The sequence below is a fragment of the Portunus trituberculatus genome, chromosome 19 (assembly GCF_017591435.1).
Source record: "Portunus trituberculatus isolate SZX2019 chromosome 19, ASM1759143v1, whole genome shotgun sequence".
Taxonomy (NCBI): domain Eukaryota; kingdom Metazoa; phylum Arthropoda; class Malacostraca; order Decapoda; family Portunidae; genus Portunus; species Portunus trituberculatus.
This window is the reverse complement of record NC_059273.1, coordinates 1,255,001-1,265,000: the sequence shown is the minus strand read 5'-3', so window position 1 is coordinate 1,265,000 and position 10,000 is coordinate 1,255,001. Positions and strand designations below refer to the sequence as shown.

At 35.9% G+C, this 10,000-nt stretch overlaps 1 long non-coding RNA gene across 1 annotated transcript in view; it reads left to right on the top strand.

The window, feature by feature from the left end:
* LOC123506076 overlaps nucleotides 1-10,000 on the top strand; it is a 374,938-nt gene that overhangs the window by 218,368 nt on the left and 146,570 nt on the right. The gene's annotated exons all lie outside the window — the stretch shown is intronic.

The following is a 10,000-nucleotide window of genomic DNA, read 5'->3' as shown; positions in this document are numbered from 1 at the left end:
GGAAGCTGAACAGCGCATCCTACATACCCTTCAGGTGTGTCTACAGGCTCTATAGGCCATAACATAAAAAAAAACTACTACTTCTACTACTACTACTATAAATATATCATATTTCGTATTTGTTTCTTATCATAGTCATGTTTTGTATCACTTTCTAATGCCCTGTGGAATTTGCTTTTTATTGTTTTCTTTTGCATATTCCATACTATTCTCTGCTCCTTCTCCACTTGTCTCACAGCTAACCAAATAATACTCCGAGCCCTTTTCCCCCTTCTCGCTCTCTATCTGCCTCTCCACCTCCCTCTCTCTCCTCCGAAACCTGATATACTGCAATTTAGTTTCTGTAAATCCTTCCAGCGATTACCTCTAGGACCCAATAAATCCACAGAGGGCCGAGTCAATCCTATAAATCCAGGATACGATTAACCTGCATTGCTCTTGATCTAGCACTAGTGGTTGAGAGAGAGAGAGAGAGAGAGAGAGAGAGAGAGAGAGAGAGAGAGAGAGAGAGAGAGAGAGAGAATGTGTTGGTGTAGAAGTTTGGTAAGTTTGGTATGGTTTGTAAGTATAGTCTGTGTATGGAGGTGGGGTATAGGGAGGATATATGGATGGGTGTGATACAGCCGATGCGTTGGTGGGATACAATGGATGAGTGGATGTGGGTGTCACTTTCGCACATTGACCAACCATGGTTTATTTGACAAACGTTCTCATGGCGCGTGGATTTATCGCAGACAGTCCCACGCGTACATTTCAGCAACAATTCACATAAATTTCATTAGGGTTATCATTTGTTAAAAAAAGTTTCCCAGCCGTATACAACACTGATCCACACAGGTCACACTATGCCCGGCCACACGCCTCATATGCAGCGAAGCTCTGCTAACGACTGAAGATGTGCGCTGCATAGTCATTATAAGAATGTGTCGCTGTCACTTGAGTTCGAAGAAATATCAGTCAAATCATTTTTTCTATCTTTTTTCATGATTTACCATGTGATATTTGAAGCTATGGATGGTAACTGTGAGAGGATAAGGAGTAACACTCAAATTGATGTGGTTGAATTTAAAAAGTTAAATTGTGTGGAGTTTCTTTGTTAATATAGTAGTACATGATTTGAATAAACTCAATAATGATATAACAAATGATAGGCCAATAAGGAGCTTTATTAGAATATAAGATAAATTTATGGACAAGAATGACAGATGAACATTGAGATGTTTTATTCTTTTATTTTATTTCACGGGACTGCCACATTTCAGCCAATTGGCTTTCTGCAGTTTCTCTTACTAACCAGTGATATTTTCCAGCTATTTGTTTCACACTCACTAGAAATACAAACGAAATCATGGTGTTTTGGGTAATGTGTACATAACTTAATTTACATTATGAATCCAGGATCTCAAACTCGTCACCGTTTCCATAACTTTGAAACCTTCCCTCCAGCATTTAGGAAAGAGCGCTGATGCCGAGCTCAAGAGACATTTTTACACAGCAATTCTCTCTGTGAGAAATTACCGTAAACTGCGTGAAGGTAAAACATTTCCCCCCTCTTAATGTTCTTTAGGTAGAAGAAGGCTCAGGGAAAATAGACAGTGGCGGTGAAAGAGAGAAAAGAGCGAAACCGTTGAAGAATTAGTGAAAGTACATAGCCTTCTTATCATGCCTTTTAATTTTCACGTAGTGGGGTTATATGTTTATTCATTAGTTATTATTTGGTTTAGTTTGTTTTAGCTACAAGTGTCCTTAGGTGTAAATGTGGCGGTGGTTGGCGCGGAGTGGTGAGTGTTGCCGCAGCGAGTGTAGCGGCCTGATTAAGAGTAGAGCCAGCCGGGGAGAATTGAATAAAAAATACCAATGGTGTATTTGCCAGTTAATTACTTGTCCACATTTTCAGTTTATATTTTCGAAAAAGGGAAGCAGAAAAACATTTTTGATCACCAGAACGTGATTATTTATTTACAGTAGCGCATCGTTACCCATGTTTTATTCAGAACCATTCCTACCTGAGACCACAAGTTATGCACTTGTTTGAGAAAAAGCTCAGCATTTTAATAGCCTCAACCAACCAAATTACCTCAGTTTTCTCTAATTTATATACACACGAAATTATTTTTTTAAGGATATTTTTGTCTTGTGCCATGATATTTACCGGCAGGAGACACACAAAATACTGTATGTACATCTCTAGCTAAACAAGGATGTGTGTACATATCTTTCAGTTCAGCGGGAATTTCGTAGGAAAACCGAACGCCTTCCTTTGATCGCGTTACTGAAGAGTCTCGCTTTTGCAGTAAAGAAAGTTCGAGCTACGTTATTTTATACAGCGTATGTAGTGGCAGCGATTTTTCTAAGTAGCAACACGGAATGCTTATGTTAAATTACGAACGTTTCTCATATTGTTGCGATCGTTCGTCCGTGGTGCCTTCTTCGTCTCCTTCGTCGTCAATAATCGCTCGCGGCTGTATATATATATATATATATATATATATATATATATATATATATATATATATATATATATATATATATATATATATATATATATATGATAATATACTTATGACTATCTAGAAAGATTTTTTTTTTCTTATATAGAATCTCTCTCTCTCTCTCTCTCTCTCTCTCTCTCTCTCTCTCTCTCTCTCTCTCTCTCTCTCTCTCTCTCTCTCTCTCTCTCTCTCGTCAACACACACACACACACACACACACAAATGACTAAACAAAAAGAAAAGAAAAAAAAACGCTTCAACTATTGCAAGAAAACCTATTACTTATCTACTAATGTTTATGATGCTGGAAAAAAGTTGATTGTGCTGTAAGAGTCACAAGCTGCCTCCGCCGCCTCTACCTCTACACAACATCCACGGAAATACTACTACATATGTTTGAACTCGTAGAATGTTTCAACTTAGATCAGGGATTATTTACGAGTTAGTGATGCGTTCTCTTACTTCTTCATTACATGTCTTCCGGCTTGAAATAGGTGGATCCTAAAGTCAACGTAAAATTGAGATTTCTTCGCGATGCTGACTTCGAAATTCGTTTGGTAATTAATTAGTAATCGCAGTTTTAATGATGTTAAAGCTAGAAGTACTCACACGGTCACCACCACTACTACTTCCACCACTACCACTACCACCACTACTACCAACACTTTTTCCCGGAATCTGAGACCTACACGGACTTTACATCTCATCAACATTAAACAAAAATCTAAACTGGGCTTATTCCTCATTATAGCTTAACATTACTCACCGTCGCAGCCAAGAAAGGGTTCCCTGGGCCCCTCCACTCACGCAAAAAGCATTACCTCGATAAGTAAACATGGCAGGAGGCCGCCCCAAGACACACCTGTACACTGACGCTGCAATTAAGCGAAAATCTTGTTTGAATTTGTATTCCGTCGTAATTAATTCCAAGTGTTTATTTATTTAAGCTTCAGCGCACGGAGGAGGAGCAAGAGGAGAAGGAATAGGAGGAAGAGGAGGAGGATAGCAGTAGTGAAGCAAGGTATGGAAGATGATGAAATGGCGGAGGCGGTGATGATAGAAAAGGAAGAGAAGGAGGAGGATGAGAAGAATGAGGATGATGATGAGGAGGGGAAGAGAATAAGAAGCGAGGGAATTCACTGTAACGATGCATGAAATGTATTATATGCAGTGCTTATTCTTATACAGTGATTGATATTCTATTTAATATTCTTTAATTATTCTTGATTACCTGCCTCTAATTATTTTTTATTTTTGTATTTTTTTGTTTCTTCCACTCTCTTTGTCTCTAATCATATTCTGTTTAGTATCCCTCTTTCCGCCGTATCTCCAGCGCATCTCATTTTCTATGGCACGATTTGTAAAAGAACATTATTCTCTCTCTCTCTCTCTCTCTCTCTCTCTCTCTCTCTCTCATCAAAAACCCGAATAGTATACATGAAACCCGGAGCAGACAAAGCTGCGTGGTAGTAGGGTGGTAGAATAAATAGCAAGGGATCCTGTTTTAAGCCTACGGCACAGGGATCAGAGAGGTTTAGCGCCCAACCTACTTAGCGACACACACGGGCAGGGCAGCCTAATTTATGACAGAATCCACCTCACATGATGAACTTTACTACGGAGAGTTTTTGCATGGTTAAGATTCTCTCTCTCTCTCTCTCTCTCTCTCTCTCTCTCTCTCTCTCTCTCTCTCTCTCTCTCTCAGCAATAAAGATGACCTCTTTTGGTGTGTAATGCCTCAGAACAATAGTGTTTCCACATTCACACAACGCATAATTTTTTTTTTTTTTTTGCTTTTTTTACTATACACGTACAATTTCCATCTTAACCCGTTAAAGAAAGTAACTATAACTATTAGATCAACGACATATTCCGTAATTCCGTGAAAGCTACAGTCTTACTAAGTGTTAATGTAAATAGTATTATGAAAGACAAAAATAATATTGTGATTACAGACATATCTGTACAATGTAAAAAAAAAAAAAGAAAAAAAAAGATTCTTATAAAACAATTTTTCTTGGTGATTGCCAGTATTTTTTTTTTTTTTTGTATATTTGCTGTTTTTCCTGAAGTTATATAAACTCAGAAACATTTAGTTCACTTATAATTATGAATAAAATCATGAGCTTCTCTGTGTCTCTAGAAAGAGATAATTTCTGATTAAATTGTTAATAAATAGTGTACAATTACCTAATGGCTTTGTTACTTATGAGTGTTTTTAACTTCACTTTCTATAAAAAAAAGTCGCTTCCTACTAAGAGTTAAAACAGCTGACTTACTTTACTAAACAAGTTACATAAGGATTTAGTTAGATTGCAAGTTTTATTATAATTTTATATATGAAATTGTTTTGTCTTCGCAGGTTGACGTGGTATTTTTCGTTTTTTTTTTATCCAAATCCCCGAAGGGAAATTGTGTTTTGAATTGCATTGTTTTTATATAGACTCTTATGAGGATATGTGAAAGATATAGTCCTGAAATGAGAGAGAGAGAGAGAGAGAGAGAGAGAGAGAGAGAGAGAGAGAGAGAAGAGAGAATACCTGAATGGGCCACTTGGTATTTCAGGGAGGTAGGTGTTGGCCTTTCGATGCTTAGGTATAGCGGGCGAGCTGGTGGGAACTCTGGTCTCGCTGCGCACCAAGGCTCGCCGCTTCCCTTGGCGCTGCAATAAATTAAAGGTGTCTCGGAAATATACGAGTAAATATTACGAGACTTGCGATACTGAGGACGTCGTTAAACATGGATTAACCCTCTCCATCCCGCGTGAGTTATGGCTGAGGGGGCCATTTGTTTTTATTTAGGATGAATCGAGCTGCAGAAATTTACTACACGATTATTTTTTTTTTCAGTCTCTACTTTCTGCATAATTATTTTGTACTAAGTTAATGGATTACTTATTTGCGTATTTTCTGTGTGTGTGTGTGTGTGTGTGTGTGTGTGTGTGTGTGTGTGTGTGTGTGTGTGTCTGTGTGTGTCTGTGCATGAATGCTTCACTTCGACCTTCTCGCATTGAACCATTTCGCATGCAGTAAGTTGACACAATGAGTTGCATCGCTCCTCCCTCGCCTTGCCACCCAGCTTGTGATGTTTTAGCACTCGTATGTAAATGTATAGATACCACCTTACCTATCCTTTCAGGATCCATGTACTTATACGCTTATATATAATTCATTCAATGTATGAAAAGAAAAAAAATTATAATAATATCATTTATGTGTGATCAGAGAAAACAAAAGAATGTTCTATGAAGCTAAATATAGATTGCCAGGCAACCTCGCTTTTCCAATAGTATTTATAGCTTGGAAACTGCAAAGAGTGGGATGGAATATAGAAATTAAAGCAACACCATTTAATGTTGGGATATTGTGAATATCAAAATAATTTTGGGCTCACACAGAAGCAACTGGGAATGCTAATAGTTCTTGTTGCTTCCATCCATCTCTCTCTCTCTCTCTCTCTCTCTCTCTCTCTCTCTCTCTCTCTCTCTCTCTCTCTCTCTCTCTCTCTCTCTCTCTCTCTCTCTCTCTCTTGCAGAAGATTAAGATTAAAATAATTCTAAAAAGAATTTATTATTCGTGGAACACAGGGTAAAATTGCAGCATAAAGCTAACAGGGAGCTAATGTCCTTGTCAAGAGGAATTGAGACCAAAATATTATTGAAAGTTTATGTTAGGAAAATTAAAATGACGTCGTTAATGGTAAAGATATTGTGTTTAATGATGATGACACAATACTACTACTACTACTACTACTACTACTACTACTACTACTACTACTACTACTACTACTACTACTACTACTACTACTACTACTACTACTACTACTACTACTACTACTACTACTACTACTACTACCACTGTTACTACTGTTACTACTACTACTGCTACTACTAATACTACTGTTACTACTACTACTACTACTACTACTACTACTACTATTACTGATAGAAATAATGACAATAATGATAATAATGACAATGTTAATAATATTGATAATATTAATAGAAATAACAGTAATAATGATAATAATAATAATAATAAGAAAAAGAAGAAGAAGAAGATAAAGAAGAAGAAAAATAGCAATAACGATAATAATAATGATAATAATAATAATAATAATAATAATAATAATAATAATAATAATAATAATAATAATAACAATAATAATTATAAATATGATAATGATAATGATTATAATAATGGCTATAATAAGAATAATGTTAGTAATGATAATAATGATAATAACAATAATGATAATAAGATTAATAGTAATAATAATAATAATAATAATAATAATAATAATAATAATAATAATAATAATAATAATAATAATAATAATAATAATAATAATAATAATGATAATAATAATAATAATAACAATAATAATAATAATAATAATAATGATAATAATAAAAATGATGATAATAATAATAAATTGCTAATACCGCTACTACTACTGCTACTACTACTACTATTACTCTTACTACTACTACTACTACTACTACTACTACTACTACTACTACTACTAATAATAATAATAATAATAATAATAATAATAATAATTATTATTATTATTAGTAGTAGTAGTAGTAGTATACATATTTATAGTAATAGTAGTAGTGATAATAAAATCAATACAGTGACAATGATAATAAGAATAAGAATAGTAATTATTACGTCAGTATTTCAAAAGTCTACTCATTTGGGAAAAGTCGAGTTCCACAAAATAATGATAACATATTTTGTTCGAGACTGGAAAACAAAGACAAAGAGAAATAAATGGAGTGAAAGTGGAGGCTGTGAAAGATGTGCAATAATAAAGCTGAACATTTTTATTTCATACAGTGTGGAAGGAAAATGCGATGAAATGTGAAAATGAAACTCAGTGGGAGACGAAATAACGGACCAAACGAGGACAGCGGTGGAAAGTAGACACAAAGGCAAGTAGATATCGTAAAAGAGGTTCATCCAAAACGTACGGCATTCAAGCGAAAAGAAAAGAAAAAAAATGCAACACAAAGAGTCAGATTTACTAAAAAGGAAAAAAGAAAGTTGACATCAGCACGTTAAGACTGAGTTACTGTGTCCAGGACAGTAGGAAGAGACGGAGGAGGAGAGGAAGAAGGAGGAGAAAAGTGATAAAGAAAAAGAGGAGTAGGAGGAGGAGGGAGAGGAGAGAGTGGAGGGAGGAAAGAGGAGATGGTGATGGCAGTGTGATGGTGATGGTAGTTGTGGCAGTGATGGTGATGGCGGTGGTTAGGACAAGAAGGACAGGAGGAGACGGTAATGGCCATAGGGAATAATTTTTCTTGAAAACACACACACACACACACACACACACACACACACACACACACACACACACACACACACACACACACAGTAATGTTTATCGATCCAACGCCACTAAGAATCTTATAATGCTAAAGCTGGATAGCAGAGCACAAAAGGAGGTACAGTAAGCAGACAAGCTATATAGCATAGCAGTGACCACTAACCTGAGCCATTGTGACGAAGGTCCACAAGTCTGTGGAACACTCGCTTTATCGCCCTATAAAGAACACCGCCTCGCAAGGCTCGCCGAGTGGCCCACCTCCCTAAATCTTCCCTGAATATCTCCGTGGCTTAGCAAATCCTACCCAAGGGAAAGACGACACGTCTCCTCGGCCACAGGGGAAAGAATGGAAGGGAATGTAAACAAGAAGACATTTCATTATGATTTGTGAAGAAAATTATAGATAATGATTGCATCCTTAGGTATTACAGTGAACTTGAGTATATGCGTGTGTGTGTGTGTGAGAGAGAGAGAGAGAGAGAGAGAGAGAGAGAGAGAGAGAGAGAGAGAGAGAGAATACTGTTTCCAGATATACGGTATATACCCTTGTTTTCCATTCTTCTGCTCCCCTATTTGTTGTGTTTCTCTCCCAACACTTCAGTCCTCCCACAATCGTTGCTTTCCCTATCCCTCACCCTCTTACTGATCCTGAAAAATTTATACGCTACCATTTTTTAATCCTCTTTACCGCTTCTCTTCCATAGTCTCACCATTTCTATTTACCATATTCTCTTTCCCTTTCCGTAAGACCTGACTAACTCCTCCATTCTCTGCGTGTGGTAATGGTTGGTAATAGTGTCTCTTTTTTATATGATATACTGAAAAACAAATAAAGGATTTAAGGTTTTTTTCAATATATATACATATATATATATATATATATATATATATATATATATATATATATATATATATATATATATATATATATGAAATTATGGAATTTGAGGCGTATCCGCCAGTTTTCCTCACCCACTTACTTACAGGGGCCTTATATGTGTGGACTACTCAACACGGGTTCCAGTCACACTGTTTTATTAGACAAGAGTAGAATCAAAAGCTTTTCTTCTTATCAGTTCCTCTCTTCTGACTGACTGTCTTCAGCCTCTTTCTCATTGCTGCAGTGTTGCATCACTTGTTATCTTCTACCGCTATTTTGATGAGAACAGCTCTTCTGAGTTTGCTAACTGCATGCCTCCTCTTCTCCCGCGGCCTCGCTGCACATGTTTCTTCTTCCTCTCATCCCTATTTTGACTACCTCACCAATGAAAGACTTAACCTGCACTCTTAATATTTCATATCTTCCTCTAGCAAAGTCTTGAAATCCGCATCACCCTTTGTATTTACATCATCCTATGACTTGACCTCATTTAAAAAAGCTTTCAAGACATTTGTCACATTCTTTTGGCTAACTATCGGACGTGCACATGGACCTGTATTTAAGGTAGGCGCTTTTTTTGTTTTTACACCTTCTGTTGTCCTTGGGCAGCTTTCTCCTCTTATATGAATAAATAAATTAATTAATCAATTGATAAACATAAATAAATAAATTATATATATGATTTTTATTTTCAACATAATTTCGAACACAAACAGTGGATATGCTACTATTTGATAATTGTCTCTTCAAAACTTTTAATTCATATAGTAGAATGGAAGACGAGAAAAAGGTTTATATGTTTGAGGAAGAGGTTGAAACGGAAAGTGAGAAGGAGGAGGAAGGAGAAATAGAAGAAATTGCATAAGGAGAAAGAATATGTAAAATTTTTTATTGTTAGGTTAGGTGAACTTCGATAAGTTTACTTATTACCCTATCATTATCATCGTCATCATCATCATTATCTTGTTTTATATTATTTTGACTTACATCATCATCATTATCGTTATCATCATCATCATTGTTATCGTCGTCACCATCATTATAGTCATCATCATTATTATCATTATCATTATCGTCATCATCATCATCGTCATCATTATCTTCATCATCATTATCATCATCATCATCATCATCATTGTCGTCGTCATCATCGTCGTCCTTGTCATTATCCTCTAGGTTTGGCTTACATATGTCATTTTATTTCCTTTGCTGATGCTTTTTTCTAAATTAAAAATAAGAAAAAAAAGCAATTTCATCTTCATTTTCTTCGTCATCATCTTTACAGAAAAGCAAG